Here is a 10277-nt window from a genome sequence, read left to right as displayed (position 1 = left end):
AAACTGCATGCCTCCCCTTTACAATGTTATTTTCTCCTTTATGGGTATTTTTTTGTTTTTTTTTGTCACTTTCCAATGTCTATATTTGTTATTCATTTGCTTAATCCAAATGGTAATGAGTTGTTTTTCCTTACAAAGACTCCATATCAATCTCTCTAGGTAGTCCATAACTCAAGTGCAATAATAATAAGAAACATTTTGTTCTGTCATTTTTTTTTTTCATAATATTCAATCTTATGTTCTACAACTTGCATTACTGACCACATAAATTACATCCTCCTATTCCAGTTCATGGCTCACGGACTCACTTATTGATGGAAAATAATACAAAAGTCTCTTCCTAAATGCCTACTGAGTCTATTTATCCTCCAAGAGCTTAAAACACTTGTGGCAAGTCATTCCCATCACCTGGCCTTCAAAACTCTCATGACAGCAATTTCCCATTGCCCTCGCCCTCAGTCAAGTTTTCATGACATGATGGTCATGTCACCCTGAACACTGGGGTTAAATGAAATTTATTTCAGAAAATTTCTAGGAAATGTGTATGCCAGCTAATACTAGAATGTAAGGCTGACCATATTTGTTGAGGAACTGCCACACACAGAGTAAGCAGACAGGAGGAAAAACAAATAGCCAAAGGTCTGAAAGGTAATGAAAATAACTGGGGACAAAAATCTGAAACAACAAATGTCTAAAACATGAATTAATATTGAACAAATTTTGACTAAAATTAGTATTTGTGTGAAGCCTCATGAAGCTCTAAGCTATTATCTCTATTTTAAATATTTGTAAGTTAGTAAAACTACATGAATGTTCTATCAAATATTATTGCTTATACAATGAGATCATTCACTTTTTGGTACTCTTGTTTCAGGACTACCCAATTTGTTGAGATAATAGAAATCAAAACAAATCTTGAATGATAATCCTCTCACCTAATCATGAGCTATCATGAACCCCAAGTAACACAAGTACTCTGTTTCAGGGCCATACTAAGGCTATGTTAAGTGTAAGCAAAACAGGCTAAGAAGAGCTAAAAAATGGGTAAGTTTTTTGTTTCACACAGACATCCTACCCAAGTAATTATTTTGCCCTTGTTTCAATTATTTATTGTGTAATATACATGAATCTCTTATTTTCCATGCAGATGATACATGTAAAAAGTATTGGTAATTGTTTATGAAGTGACTGCATCCTTCGAGATTAAGTCCTTGTTACTCCAGTCACTCCTGGGATTTCATAAACATCACCTATCCTAACTCATGGGGCATTTTTCCCAGACTCCCACCCTACTGCTGTATTTCCCTATCAGGGGACCTCACCTGGCTTGTGGGGAGGGTGATGTGAACATGTTGTCATGGAAAAATCTGTCATCAAGAGAATTCAGTTGTGATGGTTGGTTATACTCAATGGGTGTTTAGGAAGTGGCTATCACTTTATTTCCACTAATAAAAGTGTTGAATGTACCATCCATGACCCATGGTTATACTAATTATAATAAAGAAAATTGAATATTATAGAAAAAAGTATATATATAAATAACAAAGTTTACTTATTATTACTATCATTACTCTGAGTTATGGACCTAGAGAGATGATATGAAGTCTGTGCAAGGAAAAACAGTCTATTGCTATCTAGATACGGAATATCAAATGACAATTACAGATATTGGAAAATGGCAAAGAAAAAAATGCATATGCAGAAAAAGAGAAAATAACATTGCAAAGGGGAGGCATAGAGTCTTGTCACTGCATATGAGTGTTCATGCTACTTTCTGTTAAACTAGAGGAGAAACAATGAGTGGCTATGCAAAAGACCAAGACATTGATGTTGAAAAAAAAAGTAATTAAAATACCAAGTAAGTCCAACATTTCAGGGAATGGACAAAAAATTTCAGTGTTTTGTACAAAATTAATTTGTTTTTCAAATATCAAATTATACATACAAACACTGGAATTATTATGTAATTATTACCAAGAAAGAGACTGAGTTCCTATTTGCTGCCATGAAATTGTATCATATTCAATCAAGGTATGCTGTGGTGTGGGTCCAGGTTGTTTGGTTAGGTATAGGGTAGGATCTATTTTATAAGGATCATAGAGATGCAGGGGGAAGAGCCCTTAACTTAACATTACTTAGAAGGAAATGTGTAAAGACTATGGGAGTCTAGGGGCAGAGCCCACTGACTAGTGAAATATATGGTTACAAGATATTGTAAAAGAGTATCCCCATGGCTAAGAGATTAAGTGGGTTTATGGTGGTGTCTTTCCCAAGGATAGGTTAGGTGCATGATTTTAATTCCTCCCACCCCTATGATTTTACAAATTTTTGTTCTACATTCATTCTATTTCAGCCTATCATTCCCCTGCAGTTACAACTCATGCCCTCCCCTACTATAGGGACTATCATATCTAAATTGCTATATTTCTATAGCACACAGATAATTCTCATTGTGTATTTCCACTGAATATCTCTTCACCAAAGAATAAGTTTTCTGATCTAAGAAAGAATTATCAAACAAACATACAGTTAATATGCTCTAAGTGTCAGAATGGATTTGGTGAATGGCTAGCACCTTTTGTCTGTGTGCATGGATTCCAACAGATGTGTTGTAATCATCTGTAAATAACATTTGTGTACTGATGGACTTATATGCACTTTCAGTAAAATGAATGAGTAAATTTGGAAATGACATCCATCACAGATTTTCTGGGTGAAAACTATGTTTTTATGAAATCTCTCATTGTGTTGCAAATCTAGCACTCACTTCCTTTGCAAATTAAGCACATTTACAATATTGGCATGACAGACAAGGAGGGCATGATAAGTACCCGGGAAATGAGTAGTAAAAGCAGATCATCAAAGTAAAAACTTTCAGTAATTAGTTCTTGTGAAGCATATTTACAGTAAATAGGGGGCAACTCCCCCTAACCCCCTTTCAGGGAGGTTACCACCTTCCATACCCCCCGCCCGGTATGCAAAAATCTTCACCTTGTATGTTTCAGCAAGATTGAGCCCAGGGCAGATAAGTGAATCTCTTACTGATATCTTACCTTGACCAATAAAATGTCAATAATTTTTCATAATCCTTGTTGTCAATGTTGGCTAAAATTACAACCACTATCCACTGCTCTTTTATATTAATGCCATGATATCTTGCATGTTAAGGGGAAAACAGCTTCTTAAACACAGCCTAGTCCATAAACAAACCAATCTGAATTTCAACTGATGTCCCTGGGATGCAGCTTCTATTGTCACATGAATATCTATTACAAATCTTATTGGCTCAAATAGACTGGTTGCAAGTGTCTGTTGCCTCGTGACAGCCAAGTGCAATTACAACTTACTTATTTAATTTCCCTCACTTATGGACATCTGCTACAATTCTGTCCAAACTGTTACGTTGCCTTTTTCGTTTCTTATCATTATTTCTTGCCGCTGGGAGAGTCATGGAGTCATGAATTTTTTCAGGTTTAAATCCTCTCCTACTACTTTATTACTAGTTTGCAAGGAATGCTATTGTAGAAAAGTGTCTTAGAATGTTACATTCTATTGGATGGCAAGGTCAAACTTTATTTTGGGGAGTCAAGTGTCATTTGCAATGATACGACCAAATACAATATGCTGTGTTTATCCAAATGTAATACTCTATAATTATCCTATAATACTACACTTTGAAATAAATCTTTAGCTTGTTTCATTGAGATTAATTCAAATACCTCAGCCTGGAAATGAGAACTTTGTCTCCTTTCCCTGTCAGTTCACAAGACAATGCATCTTCCCCATGATTTTGTAAATTCTATTCATATCCACGACAGACCAAGCTCTAACTAATTACCTTTGTACACAAGATTTTCCACCTTAGGTTTAAATCAAGAACTTCCTTACCCGGAGTTTCGCCATTTTGTGTGATAGAGGTGGGGTACGTGTTTGTCCCAAATATTTTCCTCTTTCTCTCTTCTGCATTTCCAAGATCTTTTTCCTCCGCAGTTCCCCTCCGTCTGGCAACTTCGTCTGCCATAATGCTAGCGACCTCGAGAATTGCCAGCCCTGCGCCGTGCCTTTTGTTTTGTTCCAAAATACATGAGAGAGGAAAGCGTGGTTCTCGGAAGGGAGAGTTAAGTTTTTAAAATTTCTTTTTCTTCAAATTTTCATCACACTGTCAATTGTTATATTTGCATTTACGTGTTGTCTATGTTGTATAATCATTATGTATTTATCAAAAGTCTATCCATATACCAGATGTAAAATTTTATGGGTCGTATCTCGCTAATCCACGCTTGTTTGCATTTTATATATCGAGAGAGAGCAAATCGTATGAACTTTTTAAATTGACATATTCAGCACACACCAGTTATCTGGGAGATTGTTCCATGTTGCAATAGTTCGGTTTTGGGAAGCAACTTTTTACACCTCTTTTTACTTTCAAATGTTTCTCTCTCCTTGGGGTTCAAATTCAGTCATCTTATATAACTTCACTCTTCCGGTAATATAGTTGAGCAGCATAATCATGTCACCCCTTTTACTTATTTCATCCAAAATACTAAGCCTTTTTTCTATAGTCTGTCTCCGTAGCTCATATCCCTTAGAGTAAGTGCCTTCTGTGGCTTTTTCTATAATTTCATTATTTTTTGTCTATAACCTTTTTTAAAAATGTGGACTCCATAAAAACTGTACTGTACTCTACACTTGGCCTTGGGTTCAAGGTAAGTGGTAGGTGATGGTGTTTCAGACCAAGGCTGCACGTGGCGGTGTCACTCGGTTTTCAAGATGGGATCATAGGAGATGACAATGGCATTGTTGTACTAAGTCCAAATCAGTCTTGGGATAAAATATCTCTGTCACTTGGAGGAATAAAGGGGTAAAATTGGGGTAGAATGGAGGCAAATTTGTTCTAATGCCCTGAAAATACTTGGAAAAACATTTGATAATTATATCACTGAGAGTATTTTCTTGTACTAAGGTGATGTACCATACAAATATTTGCATTCCCCACAGTCTGTACAAATGTTATGTTTACTGGTTCATTGTGCGGAAGAGGCTTAGTTGTTCAAAGAAAGCAGGCACGCTCGTATTGTCTCCTGCAAGACGGCGCATGGTTACCTCTCAACCAAAGCCTCGCGAAGCCGTGTGTTTAATGTGTTTGGCGGAATCCTTTTTGACACTTCAAAACTACTCTATGTAAGCTAATATATAATATTATATAATTTTATATATATATATATTTTATATATATATATATATTATATATATATATAATATATATTAATCCTTTTTATATTGTATGCCATATGATTTTAACATTTTATATCATTTGGCTAATGCTTGCTTGCTTGCTTGCTGCTTGAGATTTGCGAAGTTTCTGGCTTCGCCCGGGCCTTTCCCCTTATGGCCGGCCCTGTGTCAAACTTTTTATGGCTGTCTCATTTGTTTTGGTCTGACACTCGGTGCTTACCGTGGCGGTGGGATTGCCAGCAGGCGCTCCTGTACCCGTGGTGTAAGCATCTCGCAAATCTCTTTCCAGCCGACGGCTGTGTTCTTGGGGTTTGTCTTGGGAAATTTGCTGTGCACGCAATTCTAAAAGTAGGTATCGTGTGGCGTTCGGTCGCCGAAATGCATGCAACCCCTCTCTTCTGTTCTATTGTTTTGTATGATCGCCAGCACATGGTAACCTAGGCCATTTTGTGAGAAGACTTCGGTACCTCGTTGTTTATTTCAGAATCCCAGGGGTTATACCTGTTGGGCATCTGAGTACCAGTGGCCGGGGGGGGAAAATGTTCTTTTTCCCTCTCGTGAAGCTGAAGGAGGAAGGATTGGCCTTTCCCCGTACATTTTCCCCTAAGTAAATTTCGGTCTGATGTATTATCTGGGTTTTTGGGGGCATACCCGGCCGATTTCGGCAATCTTCAGAAAGCCATTGCCTCTGATCCCTAAGGCTGGGAACCCCATTTATAAATTTTTTCTTCTCCCCTGGGGGCAAGCATCCTTTGTTTTATTGTGCCGATGGTTGTCAGGAGGTAGAGTTTCAGTGGGTAAAGCGCTGCTGAAGACAGTCGAGGGTCCTTTGGAGTCTGTTGTATAAACACGTGACCTTTTCTCCTGGACGGGTCTCAGTGTCCATAAAGAACTACCTCTGCCTTTAGCGGGGAGGCTTTGTTGTTACCCCCATGGATTTGGGCTCCCTTCTGAAACCCCGGCGCCTGCGTGTGGGTCAGGGTCGACCGACCGTCTGGTAATATGTCGGCTCCCCGGAGGGGTGTTTTTGCAATGACCCTCGGGGTTTCTCCCTTTAGGCTAGGCGTCAATATTCATTTTTTTTTGCTTTGCCAGTCTCATGACCGAGAACTTACGAGGTTTGTGCCCACGGCGGGCTTCGAAAAAGTCAGGGTGTGGGGAGCCTCCCTTTTGGCCCAGTAGTGGTTCTTTGAGCTGATGGGTATTAGCACCCGGCTGGTGAGACAGCCGGAGTTTTTGCAAACGCTCGTTACTTGTTTAGGCGTTGACTTTTTGTGTCTTGGGCTTGTTTTTCCGGGGACCCTGGATGACTTGGATAAAATTGGGCTGCCTTTTAGATCAATTCTGGGGGCCAAGGGGAAAAGGGTTTGTCTCCACGGGAGGTTGGGGGACCTTCGCCCCCCTTTGGGGCACCCAGAATGACCCTGGGGGCTTCTTTTTTTGGACTGTCCCCAATCGGTCTTTATATTTCCCTTTTGATGCCAATCAGAGCGAGGGAGGTAGTCTACAATGGCCTGACAGCAGTACGTAGAATGATCTTAGTACTTGGTCTGGCCCCAGCGTTTTCCACTCTTACTCTCATGACAGACATCTGCCTTTGTTGGGTCAAGCAGGTACTGGACCTCCTGGGGGGAAGGGAGAGGGCCGGTCTATCCTTACCCCAAGGTAAGGTGTTCCTGAACCCACCCCAATCCATTCCCTGGTTTTTTCAGACTTGGCCTTGAACTCTCTGTCTCAAACCCCAGGGCCCTTTGGGTTTGGCGCGGATTTTTAGTCCGTCCTGCAACACCCCTCGGATCCCAAGTCCAGACAACGCTGGCTTTTTTTGGGCATTTGGCCCCAGTGGAATGGCAAGTCGTCTGATAGGAGATGATCTTGCACCCCCCTGGAGGTTTATGTGAGGATACAGGACATTATGCTTAAAAAAAGGGCTGGACTGAAAACCCCCCCCTGTGGCGTTCCATTTCTAGTGGCATGTGCTGTGATGGTGCCCTTTGGAATTTGATTTGGCTGTTCTATTCGTAAAGTAGTCCCCTTCCAAGCCAAAAAGCTTACCTTGATTCCTTTTTTGGATCAGGCCCCCCTGAAGGGCAAGGGTTTTTCCCCAATTAAAAGCCTTCCCAGGTAAAGGGAAACTCCCAAGGCCCCGGTTTTTTGTCCCAAGAGCGTGGCTATGCTGTGCGTGTGCTCAGCCCCTGGTAAAAACCCGTGGGGTTTCGTGTGGGGCCCCCTTTTTCCATTGGACCCGGTTTCAGTACCTCCCTGGGCAGTCTTGGCCAGACAGCTGGGGAGAGAGATGGGGGTTTTCCCCGGCTCCTTTGGTTTGGGGGAGGGGAAACTATGGTAGCCCTCTTCCAGCTCGGGGGTAAGTAATTTTTCCCAGGCCCTTTGATGGTTGCGGGAATGCAAGCTCACCTCCCAGTCCCAGGGGGAGATGATGGGGTACAGATCCCGTCATCCCCGGGGGCTGATTGCGACGGCTTTTGGCATCTCTTATTCCCTCAGAGAAAAGTAACGTTGAGTTTCGGGTTGGCTGCCCTTTCTCGATGTAGCAAGTCTTTGGGTTTGTAGGCGTTTTTGTCTTCCCCCTCAGTTCGGCTGGCAGACTTCGCGCTGTTCTCGCGAGAACTTTTCCCCCAGTCTGTTGCCCTGCCTGGGGTCGGGGTGGTGCATCTCGGGGCGGGCGGCTGGTAGCTCGCTTAAACCCGTTGCCATAGTCTGAGAGGGGGGTAGGTGATCAAAAAGACTCACACCATTCCACCCCTTTTTTCCTGCCCCCACTTGCGGATTTTCCCTTTGGCATCCCTCACCGCCTCCCTTAGGGGGGCTAGGTTGGGGGGGGTTTTTTTGCCTTCAAAAGTGTTTTCGGCAATGTTTCCCCTGGGGGTTGACCCCCCTAATCTCGCTTTAAAATACCGGGCGTCCTGGACTCTGGACCCGGGCCGATTTTTGGGTATGGTCGGGGGCCCCTCACAATGGCTTTTTACAAGTCTGGCTTGTAGCATTTCCCAAATTTTTCCCTTTTGGTGGGTTCTTTGTTCCCAACGGGGGCCCAAAGCGCTCGGGAAACCCCCTCCGGGGGCCTGTCCTTTTTTCCCCATCTTGGATTCGGCGGGTTTTTGGGTGGGCCACTATCCATGAGGGGTTATAGTGCCATAAGGGTCATAGTGACGGTTATCGACACCCACCAATCCTCTCCACCAGGTCGCATGGCCGGGGTGGGTCAGGACCCTCCTCTCACTGCGTTGGCCCGGTTTTGAGGAGGGCATCTCGGGGAATGTCTCGAGCAGTGGGCTATGTGAGGCCCACCCGATCGTACCCTGCGGGGACCCAGGAGGGGGTGGGTGCTTTGAATTTCCCCCCCTTGACACCGGTGTGTGCTGCGGAAGCACATACCGGCTGATTTTAAAGCTACTACAGTGTGGCCTGCTGACCGTTTACAATTTCAGGGGTCCCCGGCCATTTGAATCTCGAGGGCAAGAGTCAACATTTTCCCACAGTGGGTGCATCGGTATGGGAGCGGGGAATTGTTCCTTCCCAGGGTCATCAGGCCTTTTTTTCCCATGGAACGGGGCAGCGCGTAGAGTAAACCCCTGGAACGAAAGTTTCCGTGTAATGTTCCTGGGCTGCATGTCAATGCCCCTTTATCGCCTATTTCGTGGAGGATGGCACTCCTTGAGGAGAACCACAGATGTCCACTGCAGAATACTTTGTTGCGTGTCATGATGTTATAATTGATAGTTAATCGAAAACATCGTCACATTCGGGTTTTACGGTCGGAGTTTACAACTCCATTGTGAATCCCACTGCTTGAGGATCTTTTCGGCTGTAGGCTATCCCTGGTCCACTGTGGGTGGAGAGCCTTTTGGGGCTCTGCTTTTTGTCTTTGGGTTTTTTTCGGGCCCGGGTGTTTTTGTGCATTGGGGTGGCCTTTTCCTGGGGAGGCTCCTTCTTTGATTCGGCTTGTGGCACTGAATCAGCCTGGTTGGTTGCCTGGAGGGATAGCCGGCTGGCCTTCCCGTGAGGGCATAGCCTGGCTTGGGAGGGGAGGGGGGCTCGACCTGGGTGGGGAAGGGTTGGGCTGATTTGGCCTTCCCCATCTTTCCCTTCCTTTGCTTTTTCCCGCTGTTTAAGAGTCGTCATGGAACACTGACTGCCTTATCCGCCTCTTTCCCGGCCTGGACAGGGGTACGCCACTGCTGTGACCACAGCAGTGATCGGATCGCATGTCCCCCCCCCGTCGAAGAAATGTCTTCTGGGGTTGGGGGGGACCGGGGGTGCGTTTGGAACCTTTCTTCCCGTGGTTCCTGCACGCTTTTTCTTGGGGAATCCTGATTTTCGGGATCTGGTTTTGGCTGGGGGGCAGCTTCCTTCCTCTTAGGGGGTCGGGAAAACCTTTTTGCTTTTGTTCCTCCCCCAGACTAGGTGCCTGGGGGGGCAGGAACAAAGTCTGGCGCTTCTTAGCAACCTCGGGGCCCTTTGAGGGCCCGCCTCTTTTTGACAGAGAAACCCGGCTCCAGCGTGATGCCTCTTGGCACAGTTTTGGGCATTTGGCTGTTGTGCCTTCTTTTCTCTTTATGGCCTTGTGACACCTCGGTATTTTGGTGCCTTGCTACGAAACCCATTTTTGGTTTGGGGTCAGTTGCCTGGGGTGTCCTACTTCTGGGACTTGAAACACCCAAGTGGTTAGGAAAATAAGTGCGTAGGTTGTAGGGACCCCAGTTTTCCCCGACAAGGGGGGAGTTTGGGGTACCTTTCATGGGCACCCGGGGCTTGCCTGGTTTTGGGGTCTTTCCCCCTTTGACATCGGGGGCCTTTCCCGACCTGTGGGTGATGTTATCACCTCCAATCGTATGAGTGAGAAACCAAGTGCCCATCTTGACTTTTTTTCCTCGGGGTTCGTGGCGAAGGGTACTTTCCCCCCCTCTTTTTAAATCCTTTGTCCCCTGCAGGAACAAAGGGGGGCTTGTCTTTGGGGACGATGATCATGCCCGATTCCCCAACCCGGATGACAGCCGGATTTTGCGCTGGGTCTCCAATGC

The 10277-nt window shown here is 44.3% G+C and overlaps 1 pseudogene; it reads right to left on the bottom strand.

Annotated features, from left to right (window-relative positions):
* Nucleotides 1-4021, bottom strand: part of LOC119568764 — a 5685-nt pseudogene extending 1664 nt beyond the window's left edge.
* Nucleotides 4022-10277: the final 6256 nt, after the last annotated feature.

Source organism: Penaeus monodon, unplaced genomic scaffold, assembly GCF_015228065.2.
Source record: "Penaeus monodon isolate SGIC_2016 unplaced genomic scaffold, NSTDA_Pmon_1 PmonScaffold_1072, whole genome shotgun sequence".
Lineage (NCBI taxonomy): Eukaryota > Metazoa > Arthropoda > Malacostraca > Decapoda > Penaeidae > Penaeus > Penaeus monodon.
The sequence above is the reverse complement of the archived record's forward strand: the minus strand, read 5'-3'. Positions and strand labels throughout refer to the sequence as shown.